Here is a 14,561-nt window from a genome sequence, read left to right as displayed (position 1 = left end):
GAAAATTAATTAAACACCCAGCCACTACTTTTGTTTGGGGACTGTTAGCATGATTTTTAAGCCAGTTTATGAAAGCAAGCATTTTGTTCTAAGAGGATGACCAAATTAATCCCGACTATGACATTATAGATGAGATCTGAAATCAGTACAGATGTTTCTATTTAGTTAAAATGGTAGAAGCAGCATTATTACAGCAATGTAGGCATTATTTTCTTGCTGTAAAGGTGAATATTTTGCTCTGCACTGTTACTTTATTTTGTAGATCAGATTTTATCTGACCGACGAAATCCTGTCATCCCATCGACAGATCCTGATCAGACATGATATCCTATCAGGACTCTTAAGAAGCTTCTGATGTTCAAAGGAGAATCATGAGCATTATGGGTGTTATAAGATAATGGTAGTTTTTTCATTGTTAGGTAGCATAAGATGGGTCATTTTAAACTGTTGGTTTGGAGGTGAAATTTCTCCCTTCTGACCATTCAGAAAAAATAAAAAGCAAACTGACAAGCTGACGTTAACTGAAGCTTAGGGGTCATTTACAAGGTCTAGTCCTCTTAAATTTTTTGATTTAGAGAAATTTACCTTTAAATAAATAATACTCATGGTCAATTCAGCCCTAAATTCCAGAGCCTTGGAAATGTCCTTGGGAAGAGAAGGATTTCTCTGTATCTGAGAAATGCTTTCAGAAACGTCAAGAGTAATAATGAAATCAGTGGAAAAGACAAATAAATGAAAATTTGTTGGAAGCCATCAAATGTGGGTCCACAGGTGCTTTCTGGGACTGGGAGTGTTTGGGGTATTAGAAAGAGAGCACAGCTCTCTGTCACTGAGAGGAATCAATGTCACCTCAGCAGAGGCTGAAACTTGTTAGCATCTCACGTCTGTTAGGTGGCCCGTGCGAAGTGAGTTGTCAGTGTTGATGCAGTTTTTAGTTAATAAGGGGTTATCATATGCATGGCATCCTTCATTATTTTACACAGGAGTTTAGGAACTGGTGTGGCTTAAGCTGAGTCACATTATGGGGGCAGAAAAGGGGAAGTCAGGTGTGGTCTGTGGCTAACCAAAAGGTATTTGAAATTCTTCTATAGATAAAGTAGATTTGTGTCTGAAACAGTGTATTAACATTTTTACTAAAATATTCTTTCACTGTCATTGTGTTCAGGGACATGTCCACTTGCAAGAGCAGGAGTGCAACTAAAAATGTCTGAAAATTCAGCAATAAAATGTCTAGAAACTGCATCAACACTGACAACTCGCTTCACACAAGCCCCCTAGGAGACATCAGATGCTAATGAACTTCAGCCTTTGCTGAGGTGATGTAGTAGAGTAGGCCATTGAGTTGAATGAGTAGAATCTACCTAAAAACACTGGTGACAGGTGGTTAGAGAACATAAGCATTGCTTAAAAATATAAATTGAAGTCACACATGGGGAACCAACAAATAATTTGCATCCTGAAATATGAAACTCTCTTTTATCACCGCACACACATGCTTTTAAATTGCAATGCTGGACAGAGATGGAACTAGCCATGCTCCAGTATTGACCCAATACATTCGGCACCCAAAACTAAAAGCATCACACTAACACGGTGCCTTTGCTTGCACTTAGCCCAGAGTGACATCATTCCAGTAAATTACTTGTATGAGCAGGGCTAAGGTGCTGGGTGTAATGGAGATGCCTTAAAAGGACGTATTTAGGAAGTCTGTTATGCAGCCATGAGGCTGACAATGTTCAGAATCGGTAAGTGCCATGAAGACCATGTGCCATGGAAATCAAGGAAAGAGAGTCAGTCAGAAGTAACTGATTTGTGTCTAAGTTGTCGTATCCCCTGCTGCATAACGCAGGCACAGGAATAAGTTGCTGGGTAGCCAGTGATATCAGCTACATTTTTGTTGAATAAATATGCTTTTAGAAACCCTCTGGGACTTCACCACGCTGCTCCCTATGAGTTCTTCCTCCTACTGAAACCTTCTTGTCCACATCTTCAACCTTTTGTTGATGTTCTTCCTCTTCCCACACTTCTCCCAACTTTTACTGGGAAAAAAGTGTCGTTTCATACAGCTGGAGTTTCTCCCCCTTTCTGAAAAACAGCAGGAAAGAAGGAGCAGAGGATTAGAAAAGCCTCAATCTCATTTTGATGTCAGTAAGAGTTTCGCATACGTTAAAACAGCAGTTCCAAGCTTGGAAAGGACTCTCTATGACACTGTTTTTATAGAGAACATTTGTAAATGTTATGTAAGCTGAAATGATCTGCAATACCTAAACTTCTCATTGCTTTTCATGGCAGAGGAAAGAAGGTATTATAAATATGTAAAATAAGGCACTAGTACATTAACATAAATAACTCTAATAAATTGTAAAGCTTTGTAGAAAACGGAAAACTGCTAATGGAATAATGCACATTTGTTGATTCTTGGAGTAGACACTGGCCATACATCATGCACCAAAGCAAGTGCTAAGAGCATCAGCACATAACAGCATTATTTAAACTTCTTTTATGGGTGAGATTAAATAGTCATCAAAGCAGCCCATACTGAGACTGTTGATTTGTTCCAACAGCCACTGATTCCCTTTTCTGCTTTTTGTTTGCATATAAAGGAATATCACGGGAACTTCAGTGTTTGGGGTTCTCATTAATATTTACATCCTTAATGCAATACCTTCATGGCAGTTGACCACCAGATTATCAATAATGAAAACTGCCCTTCCAAAAGGACCGGCTCAGAGGTCAAAAGCACAGGATTCAGTAGTGCCCTTCTGTCACCCTGCCTCACTCAAGCTTGCCAGACAACCTCCAGAAAGGATTACCGTGTGGTCTGTCACTCCGTTTCTTTGCCGCTTGAACCAACAGAGGCATCAATAAAATGTATTACAATGGGGAAAAAGTGGTGTGGACACGCAGCCCACAGGAACTGAACCAAACCCATCAACTCATCGCATGTGGAGCACTGAATACAGCGACAAGATAAATGACAATTACTTTTGGCCACTCTAGTCTGGCATGGATTTGAATGAAGGAGTAAAGAATATAGGCAAAGGCAATGGTGATCAAAGCTCCTACAGAGGTGGTTAATGCCCACATTTCCCAAAAATGCGGATTTTTGTGTAAAGACCTTGGTTCTGGAGGGTCAAGCATTTTCTCCTGCATGTTCCTGCACCCCGTGGGGTTACTCACATTTTTAAAACTAAGCCCCTCGCTGAAATGGAGGCCAAAAGGTACAACCCACACAAGCCTTCCTCCATTCAGTAGGAGGTAGGAAAACCAGGAACAAACGGTAACCCACTCTTCTGAGAAGCAAACCTATTTAATTAGGTATCTCCAGACAGGGCATGTGGAAAGTCAAGCACCTTCGCTGTACTCTGGTATATTCTGCAGTTTTGTAAATTTGGCCCATCCTTTCTCGTTAAGGAATGAAAATACTTTAGAGCCAAGTTAAAGGAATGAATTGCAGATTGAAAGTCCTTGGGTTGTTGATGCTCTTTATGCCAAATAAAACAAATAATAGAGCTTGATGGAATGGAAATCTCCATATTCTGCCATACATTGAATTTGTTTATGGTTCACTTGGCAGGAACTTTTTTTCCCCTTTGGCACTAAATGGACTTCTAAACCGAAAGTGAATTTTGATATTAAAAAAGCTCTGGCTGTAAAAATGGACAAATTAACAAGAATGAGCACTTTCACACAGGAGAAAACGATTCATTAACTGCTCTTTCGCCATTGTAGAAGAGCTCCTTTTTGGCTTGTCCTCAGAGAGTGCAAGAATGCTTAAAATAGAAGCAACATTTAGAAAAACTTCGTTACACAGAGAAAATTCTAGGCTTCAATTTTAATTCTTAAGAGAGTTCAGCTGTTGCTTTATTCTCCGTGTGTGTGTGTGTGTGTGTGTGTGTGTGTGTGTGTTTATACACAGAATTAGGTTCTAGCAAAGGGAAAGTGCATTTATGCAAAAAGCAATTCATCAACCACTTCTGTGCTCAGAATTCACTGAGGTAATTTAGATACTTTAATGGCAAGGTAGTTTAGGTAAGGTATGCAATAAATGTTTCCCCCAACCCCTCCAACAGTTAGAGTAATGGAAAATGTGTGCTCTAAATGAATCTTTTCAGTAAAGTAATTCTTGTTTTAATTATTTATCAGTTAGAAAATATGAAATATAATGACATAGCAAACTTCTCTGGAACCTCTTTTCATGTTGTGGGAGCACTCTTACATTAGCCGGAATTTTATGCTGGCTGTAACTAAAAGGCTAACATAATGCAGCGTGCGGCACTAATCTGTTTCTCGTAACATTAAATGTGCAGCAAGCAACTACCACTACGAGGAGACCCTCATAGGTGGATCTATTATTTGCAATATTTTCACCATGGCCTTGACCTTAGTGATGTCAGGCATATATTACATCTCCACTATAATTTACTATTGACATCGTGGATTAAATTTGTTGTTTCAGCTAATGCAACAGAGCAAGCAAGGTAGATTGTGAAACAAAGCCAGCTGCTGAAATACGAGGGTTGCCAAGTATAAATTTACAAAAGATATTCAGACTGAGCGCAGAAGACAAAAATAAATGGACAGAGAAGCTGTTTTTGACAGACTGCAAAGGGCTAGAGACTTAAACTTGAGCATTGTAAATCCAAATGTCACAAAACACTGCTACAGAATGTGAGACGTGTCTATTTCTCAGGAATATAAATGGTGATACGAAAGCAAACTTTCAAGATGCTGTGCATTTTTGAAAAGTCTATCGCTATCTCCTGATAAGAAATTCAGTGATCTTTTCCTCTTAACTTTAAAAGCAGGGAAACTCATCATTTAAATTCAGTGACCAATATAATAACTGTATTTGGGGCAGGTAGATTATAAAAATAGCAAAAAGTGAGCTTTGTATAGTTTTCTGGATTTCTAGAAAAATATATTAAACTGACTGATATGTTCTCTTGGTGCAATTTAGCCAATCACATCTAATTAATTCATATATAGATAGATGGTATTTTTCAGCTAAGTTACGCGTCTGTGAAAGAACAGCGCTACATAAAAATAAAATACTTTATTATTTCATATATGTTATGTTATTCACATAACTCAGGATGGGTTCTCTTGCCAAGGATTTACTGTGGTTTCTAGAATGACATACTACCTCACCTGCAGACAGGACTTAATAAAGCGAGACATCCATGGAGCGAGGTGGGCAGCAGTGCTCGTGCGTGCCCGCGCTGAGGCCGGGGAGCATCCTGCAGTTGCTTCAGCTTCCAAATTCTCAAATCGAGACGCGAGTAACTGAGGCTGAAAAAAGAGGCGCAGCATGCTGGCTGAAGCCTCCACGTCTTGGAGATTTTCAGCTCCGAGTTTGACTCAGCGACAAGCATGCACTTTCTTACTTCTTTACAGCTTGAGGGAATAAATCTAACTTGAGGAAATTAAACTCTGACTCCATGACCTAAATAAGTTGTCAGCACAGATTTAAAGGAACATATCGTAGTCACAGGACCATCAATGAACTAACTGTGGGTTCTACCAAAATATAAATAGAGGGCACCGTTTTGGGATAAATGCAGAGACAGGAATGATACCTTTCTGTGTGATATTTGGAATACCTCCAAAACAACTGCATTTTGCAAAATCCTTTCCTCTGGTGCAAATCTAGTTGTGGCCTGACTGATGGGATGGCTACCTCTAGCAATCGAAGAGCAGAGGATGTGAAATACAGGCTAGCAAGAGCAGGCTTTGTTTCGAAGGGGCTCATGTTTTTTTGCTACTCAAAAGTCCTCATTTTAAATAAAAATTGGGATAGGTTAAAGCAAGGTTTTGACACATGACTAAAAGCAGTGTTAAGACAAATGGTCTTTAGCTTTTTCCTATTGTGTCAAAGATGCTGTGGGAGATGATCAATATAGGCCAGACCCAGTGAGATTCCACGCACCACTGACCGCAAACACCTCTCTGGAGCAGCTCAGATACACTGTGCTGCAAGAGGTAAGAGCAACAGCATGCCGCATGAGCTTAGCATTAATTTTGATTCATTTTGCAGATCAAGCATGAAATGCCTTTTGTAGTGCTGTCTGGCGCTAAACGATTTACACCAGTTTAGAATTTTCCAATCTTAGCATCAATTATTTGTGACAATTTCACACAGCTATCTAGTTTTGACAATGCAGTATTCATACCTGGGCTTCATTCAGCCTATATATTGATTTCCTCTAAGCTCTGCTTTTCTGGGAAAATCTTTTACACTGATACACCTGGCCAGCAGATGTGGCTCAGCTATTATATGTGATGCAATTAATCTGGAAGGCTGGCGTCACAGGACTTTCCATGATGCTGTGGCAGCATTATTGTGATTCATTAGTGTCACTTCCTCAGCAAGTTGTAATTGGCAGTGCTATATTGTTTCTGTAAAAAACCAGTCACTGTGGTGGTAGGAAAAAGAATGGCATATTTTCTTTTCCAAGGAAAACAAAGGTTATCCTTGTTTACACATCTAGTGTAAATGTAAAATGAACAAGCTCCATCCTTAATTTACCTCTTCTACCTCACTGCAAAGCCTAGGTGTTAGAGGATGGCGTTGAGATGCATTCACCAGACAAAAAGTGTTTCCTATTATTAATGGCTGGAGGAGCCCTCTGTGTAATCAAAGGGCACAGCTGCGGTGATATACGGCCAGTGACAAACGGAGAGATCTTTCCTTCTCCCTGCTACAAGCTTACCAGCTTGCAGCCAGCAACTTCCAGCGCTGTATATCTGCAAGATAAATAGCACGAGATATGAATATACGCAGTGCTTACAGTCTAGAAAAGTATTGTTATATTCCCCACATACAATCATTCTAAATATGACTTGAGCGCATTTTTCACAATTTCAGAGCTATTCTCGCTCTTTGTAAATAGATACAGTTTCTAAGCAGAGATTTCAAGCCCTCTAACAGTGCTGCTTTCCGAGGTCTGGTCTGCAAGCGGGTGCTGTACAGCTGATGTGTCAGCAGAGCAGCTTTCCTGAGATTCATGGCTCTCTCTTGCAGTGACAAGCAGCGCTGAACTTTTCTGTGAAAGGAATCAGCTAAAGAATATACAAGAAATCATTTTTATTTCTCTTATGCACCTATGCCAAAACAATCTAAGGGAAGAACTCACTCTCTTTAATATGTGTGTATTTAAGAAAAAGCCATGATAGCCGTTTCTTCTGTTGTTGTTTCTAGTCACATTTTAGCCCTTTCGTTTTACAAAGCCAGATATTCTGTGTAGTGCCATTCCCTTAAGCTAAGGATGTATCTGAACTGAGACGAAACTCTAAAGCTAAATAGGGAGCGATTGTCAGTGAAAAGTAAGGCGAACAAAGGTGCTTGGTAAATAAAAAATGATGTGCCCTTTTGCCTGGTTTGACTTTGTGGCTGTTGGTATAAGTGGGTCCAGATTTCCACAGACATGAAACTAAGGCGTCGGTGGGCAAGGCCAGCCCTTCCACGGGCTCCGTGGCAGAAAGGTGTCCCCACGCACCGGCACACACAGGCACACGCGGAGGAAGTCAGTGCCGCTCCATGACCTTTCCATGAACTTTCTAGGAGATGCAAAGATCAGTCAAGAAGGCAAAGGTCAGCATTCATGCTGGTCACAAACAAAAATCAGATTTAGCCGGTCACTGAAAGAGTGTTTCTGGGCCCTTGGATTATCTGAGCAAAATACTAATAAATACATTTTGTGTAGTCAAAAATTGACTCAGTCAGGGTTTACTGCCCTAGCATGGCTCAGTTTTGCTGCACTCATTTGACAACTTGTTAGAAGTTATGTTCATTTTTCCCCTGTAATATATCTATGCAGCAGAAAGATGGAGTTAAATAATATGAAAGAAGTGGCACAATGTGAGAAGAAGCCGGGAATTCAGAGTGAGCAGTGCCACTGCTCGGGAGCTGAAGAAAGGAAATCACATATTGATTGCCTAGGAAGAAAAACATTGCGTTAAAAGCAAGGCAACAGTAAACAAAGTCTGCAATTTCAGTCGTAATTGACTTCTCCAGCCTCTCGCACAGTACTTGGTATCAGATTATACCACAGTGGTATCTTTGTTTAAATCAGAAAAAAAAAAATCAGAATGAAATATACAAGTAATATAATCCTACTTTCAGCAGGTCAGAAGTGAAAACAAATGTGGTGATTTTGCTTCTGCTGTAGCCTGAGGTGGACATTTGCCCAAGTGACAGCATACGAGATGCATTTTAGCACAAAACTCCCATTGACTTCAACGGGGCCCTGATCTAACCCAGACACAGCACATGCTGTACCCCAAAAGAAGCACAAACCCCTACCATATGAGCGTCTTTACTACAGCAGGCTGGGAGCATCTTGTTCTAAGAAATGAGTTATTAGGAACAAACTTTGCTTCTCTCACTGGCATAGTCCAATAAACTAATGCAAATAGTTAAGTTCCACTTAAGGAAAATGATGAGTGAAGCTCAAGAAGGATTAGAGAGCTGTGGAATTTTGGTTGCAGATTGGAAAGGATATCTTTAGCTTCTAATAATGTACTTAAATAATGGCAGGTGGCTCATCGATACACTTTTATTTAACACACTATGAAATTTCTCAATATATCCTTCAACTCAGAAAGTTTTCCAGTTAAAAGAAAGTAAAAGGAAAAAACTTAAAATATTTTGCCCATGGACGATTATTAGCGATTTCAATTATTTCTCACGCTTACTTTTTTTTAGAGTCATCTGGATTATTTTGACCGCTTTCCCACATCTTTTAGCTCCTAAAACAAATGCTCTTTCACTAGTAATTGCTCACTCTGGGGCTAGTTTTACTGTGCTTTCTTTTGGGGGAAGAAAAAAAAAAAGGTTGGGTTCGTTCTGCAGCTTTTGCACTAGAATATGAGTGAAAACGTTTCTGCAAGACCCAAACGCGGCAGCTTTGGGGCGCTTCCTGCCCCGTCACGGAGAGCTGAAGTGCTTTTCAAAACAGCGAGGAGCTGTCAGGAGCACTGAGGCTGCTTTGTGCCTGCCTGGGAAGTGGGAAGGCAGCTCCTCGTGGCCGGGAGCTGGTGTGTACAGACTCCCGCCTGGACCAGAGCTGGGCTCAAGCTTCCAGCTTCTCCGTGAAGGGGTCTGGGGAGTATGGCCTGGACGGTAATTCTAGATGAGGCTTGGGCTGGGATGGTGAAGCAAGGTATAAATTAGACAAGTTCAAGGCAGGCAGTATTTAATATACATAATACAGGGAAGGCTTACAGCCAGGGCTACTCTTCTGTCTCCGTTGCAGAGCAGAATAATGGAAAATCCGATCTTATAATCTTTCTGCAAAGATTTTAATTCCTTTTAAAGTCCTTCTAATGATAGCATTTACTTCATAGTTCTGCCAGCACTTCTGTGTGTGGGAGCGCTCATAGATCCTGAAGTGGCTGTGGAGCCTCTTCTTGTCCCATCAGCCAGCAGAGAAATATTACCCAGCAGCACATAAATGGCACTGGCCAACTTTTACTCAGGGGTATGAAAGCATCTTGCCAGGGAACACTCTGCTCTACATACACTGACTTTTTAAAAAGCTGGAAGAGTCTGAGAGGGCTGTAAAAGAAGCTAAGGTCAGGCAAATGTTTTAAAATGGTAAATGTGATGACTAATAGACATTCAACCTATTAAACTGAAAAGAGCCGTCATTCCAGTCTTGGAAGCTTAACATTGGAGACAATCAGTAAATAATTAAATGATGGCAGCAGAACATTCGTTTCGATGCATTTTTAGGCAAGTTAAGTCTTGTCAGGCAAGTGTGATCTTAGTTTTTTTGATGAAATAGCAAGTTTTATTGATAAAGTTAAAAACTCCAACAAAGCAACATACTCACATTAAATGGACTAAACCAAACAAACAGATGATATTGAGTAACTGGGAACTGAAAGCCACCATCCCCTGTTGAGGCTCCACAGGCACTGGCCCTTGTTGCATTCCTATTCCATAGCTGAGGGTGACAGCGAGGCAGGGGCAGGACACACCACCCGGACGAGAGCAGAGCAGGTCCAGCGATAGTAACCATGGTCAGACAAAAGTCCACTCGTTTCAGACAAGTCTACAGTGCCAAGACAGGTCTGAGGTCAAGCTGGGGAGTCAGGTCAGCAAGGCCAGATCAGGCCCGGCACACTACAAGGCTGGCACAGGCACACCTAAAATGTAACTTGAGCAAGGACCAAGGGCAAAAGCCTGAGCTTAAATGCAGCTTCCAAGCTGGTGGACAAAAGCCCCACACGAGGCTTCCTCCAACTCTTTCTCACGCAGCTCTTTCTCACAGCATAGCTGCTTCCATGGGAGCTCAATCCCGCACAACCGCACCGTGTTAGCGCAGCCCTGGAGCACAGGCAGCCAAAGCCATGGTGGGGTGAGGGGGGAAGACCCTGCAGAGCAACTCGGGGCCTCAGCATGGATTTGGGAATAATGGTAGCTAAACAAAGGAACACGGACGTTCAGTACAATATACAGAGGAGGATGTGAAGACAAGACGAAGACACACAGCATTAACTAAATTTCAGAAGGTGCTATTATACCTGTGTATAGCATTAGTGAAAATGCTCGTGGGAGTATTGGGGCCGCTCTTGAAGTATATTATGAAACCAGAAAAAGGTTTTAAAAAAAAAAGTTCAAAGAAAAAAAGAGTCAGGAAAACATGCCTTAATCTGTTAAGGTTATCCAAGAAGGAGTTAAAAAGTGACTTAATCAAAGTCTGCAGGTATCTACATAAGGAAGAGATTTCTGATAACAAATAGCTATTAAGTCTAACAGAAAAAGGCACAATAAGATCCAATGGTTGGAAGCTGCCGTACTTTCTCTAGCATGGGCCATTAATCATCGGAACAACCTACCGCAGGATGTGGTAGATCATTTGAAGTCTTTAAATCAAGACTGCATCTTTACAAAAGAAATCCCCTCTCTCAAACAGAAAATCTGCATCTGATGCAGAAACTGCTGGTTGGGGTTTACACCCTGAATTGCTCAAGGATTGAGGTGAAAGTCCTTAAAATCTATTAAATTAAAGTAAAACAGGTTGGTGGAAAAAATAGTAAAGACAACTAAGTGGGGTATTTAGGGCAGCATAACAGATTCGTGTGCCTTTGTCACTAAAACTTGCACAGCTATTTACAAAAACAAACTTATGGAAAAGAAGCAGAGGGGAGAAAGGAAAGAGGTATTCTTTTTAAAATATATGTCTTCTGTCCTTTAAACACAGTGTGATAAAGACACGCTTTTTGCTTGAAGTTCATCTGGTGGAGTTCTGACTGCACATGGTGATGGGCTTACCAGTTGTTATTTATGAAGCATGGATTCTTGGGCATGGTTAAAAAATACCAGTTGGCCTTCTTTCAGTTAAATCCCATTCCTTTGAGGCCAATTTAATCATGCTTGAAAGAGATCTGTAAAACAGAAGCACTTTGAGTTTCCTACAGAGAAAAAAGGAAGACACCAGCTTGTGGGAGAAAATACAGCTCTTATGTCAAAAAGAGCAAACGCATAGGGTGCAATTCCACGGCCATACTTTTGAGTTCAGACCGCCTAAGTTTATGGCCAGAACTCCCATGGGGAGGGGCAGGAGTATATGAGGATATTTGCTACTTTTTATAGTAATAGCACTAAGCATTTATATAATTCTGGCGCTCTGCTTTGATAGGACCTTCTTTGTGCTGGGAGCTGCACAAACACAGAAAAAAAAGGGGGGCAGAGGACAATCCATGCACTGGAAGAGCGCTGCAGCCCAAAGCCTCTAGCAGCCTGCAGAGAAAACTTGAGCCGGTCTTTCAGGGCTGCTGCCACGACAGAAAAAGGACTCCGATTCCCTACCTGCTTTGAGCCTGCGTGAAAAATCTTTCTCTCAGATTTTATGTACAGTTTTAGCCTCTTATGCAAACAGCTGCTGGATGAAAGTGTCTGTTCCAAGTTCACCGGGCTTTTCATGATCACAGAGTTATAGTAAAGAGCTGGATTCAGAGATTATGCTGGCTTTGCTCCATCTGTCCCTTGGGATCCAGTAGTTACGTCCCTAACCCTTCTGTGACCTAAGCATATGTAATACATGTAGCATGGCTCGAGATAGCGTATGAGGAAATGAAAATGCATAGGGATATACCTGCTAATTTGTTATCTGCATGCCAACGGACGTGGCAGCACAGCTGCACATGCATGCTGCGTGTGTGTGCATGGTCTGTGTCTGTGCATGCTGCGTGTGTGTGCATGCTCTGTGCGTGTGCATGCTGCGTGTGTGCATGCTCTGTGTGTGTGCATGCTGCGTGTGTGTGCATGCTCTGTGCGTGTGCATGCTGCGTGTGTGTGCATGCTCTGTGTGTGTGCATGCTGCGTGTGTGTGCATGCTCTGTGCGTGTGCATGCTGCGTGTGTACACTATCCCCCCCGCTGGAATATGACAGATTTCCAATTAAAATTGGGAGCTCTGTGGAGTAAGTGTTTTACTCCTGTACTATTCCTGGTAAACCTGCTACAGTACAAATAAGAATCAGTTGCAACGGTTCAGTAGAGTTCCTACTGTCAAGTCCTTAAATTCATTAGCCATTTCACATATTTTGCCATTTACATTGTTGGATCACTTCTCCTCTTTCCATAAGCTTATAAAAACAAACAATTAGTTAAGAAAATTTCTAGGGCTTTTCTCCCCGCACAAGCCATTTTTAGTCTTCCTTTTTCTAAAGCCTGCTGTTGGGCTGAGCAGCATTTTTACCCCCCGGGGTCTGTGTTTCACCAGTGATGGTAGCCAGATGAGGCTGTTTCAGGATGACACAAAGTACCATCTCCACAGAATTACCCCACAAGTGCTGCTGACTAGAGGAGCCAGGGAGAAGGCAAGAGGCTCAGCTGCTGTTCAGCATGTCACAGCCCTGTTAGCCCAATCTGTCAGTCATCACAGCCCAGATCCCACACTGAAACCTCCATAGGCTTTGAATCAAGCCTTAAGCGTTATAGTACTTGGGGATTGTGAGTGCATGTGTGTGGTTTCTGGGTGTATGTTTTAATTTTGTTTTGTTCTGGAAATACCAAGTATGTCCTTTGAGACCATTAGAAATGAGGTTTATATAGACATGGTAAAAGACCACTGTAGGCAAGGATAATAAAATATGAAATTATTATAAGAGACATAACAACTGGTTTAAAATAGGAAGTGCTGAGTTTTTCAAGTTCAGCAAGTATGATTATTTTTCTCTTTCATTTTCTGAGCGCCTGTGAGTATATAGAGTCCTAATTTGAGAACTGGAACAAACTGGGTTTGTTTATGAGCAAGCAATATAAACTCATCTATCAGGCTCATCAGTACATGGGCCAAATCATAAATTACCAAATCATCTCACTGTTGGCCTTAAGAGAACAATGACACTTACCCCATGTGACGATGCGCCCCTTATTTTTGAATCAGGAAAGCTAAGAGCTTTGCTTCTGGCAAGGACAACTCTAAAAGGAATCATTCCTAATGCAATCTGTCCTTGAAATAAAGCTCCCTCTCATCTGCATTCCCTGTGTCATCTGATAAGGGCTTCAAATATAAAATTTTCATTTTTTTTATATGACATTGTTGGGACGGGAAAAAAAATTAGCAACATGATTCCTAACAGAATCTGCATGAAGTCATCACACGTTTGACTTCCTGCTAGACATAAATCCATTATCTTCCAAACTGTGTTGCTCACATGACATTCCTACTAAGCAGCTGCAGTTGATAAGAGCTACTCTGCATAATTTGCTTTGAAGCATCTTTGAGATAGGATTAACCAGATGATGTGCTCTTTTTTTTTCTCTCCCTTTCCCTCTTTCTCTCTCGTCGTTGTTGTTGTTGCTGTCATCGTCATCATGGTCCTGTTCCTACAGAAAGGTTTGTGGACTGCAGATACCCATGTGATATACGTACACCTTGTGAGCAGATTGTCTGTATCTTACCCTAAACATGTTAATGTTTGAACTGCTAGAAATAACACAGAGAAATCCGAAAGGCAGACAGTAAAAAGCCACTGCAATTAGCCGGTACGAGTACTTGACAATACATCTGATTTACCAACAAATGACGGTTCTATCTATCTTTCCATCAGCTTGCTTTCAAGTCCAAGTATGCATTGTTTTTCAATCATTAGCTTTTGAAACATGATTTCATTAGCAAGAACACTTTGGCATTGTCTGAAAAAGAGAATAGTTTATATTTGTATTGAGTGACAACATCTCTGTCGTCTGAGACACTGAATTGTTCTGTAGCTTCTTCCAAGGGACAGTTTTGTTGAGTGGAGAACCACATCTTTGCCCACTTGTTTTCTGCATCGCTTGTCATACACAATGCAAAGGAAGTGACTATGAAAATGCAAATGAATATCCTCATCTAGTATCCTAATGCTAATATGATAGCATGCTGTACATCTGAATGGCTTAGAAAATTAATGGGCACCATCCTGAACTGTGGAAACATAAGCTATGGTGAGAAAGTTGGAATTCAGATTTACTGCTTCTACCTTCTTATCTCCAATCCTCGAATAAAAGAAAGAAACATTTATTGGATGCAAGTTTAAATACCTTAATCTTATCAGCTTGGGCTT

The sequence above is a fragment of the Calonectris borealis genome, chromosome 6, assembly GCF_964195595.1.
Source record: "Calonectris borealis chromosome 6, bCalBor7.hap1.2, whole genome shotgun sequence".
In the NCBI taxonomy this organism is placed as follows: Eukaryota; Metazoa; Chordata; class Aves; order Procellariiformes; family Procellariidae; genus Calonectris; species Calonectris borealis.
The sequence above is the reverse complement of the archived record's forward strand: the minus strand, read 5'-3'. Positions refer to the sequence as shown.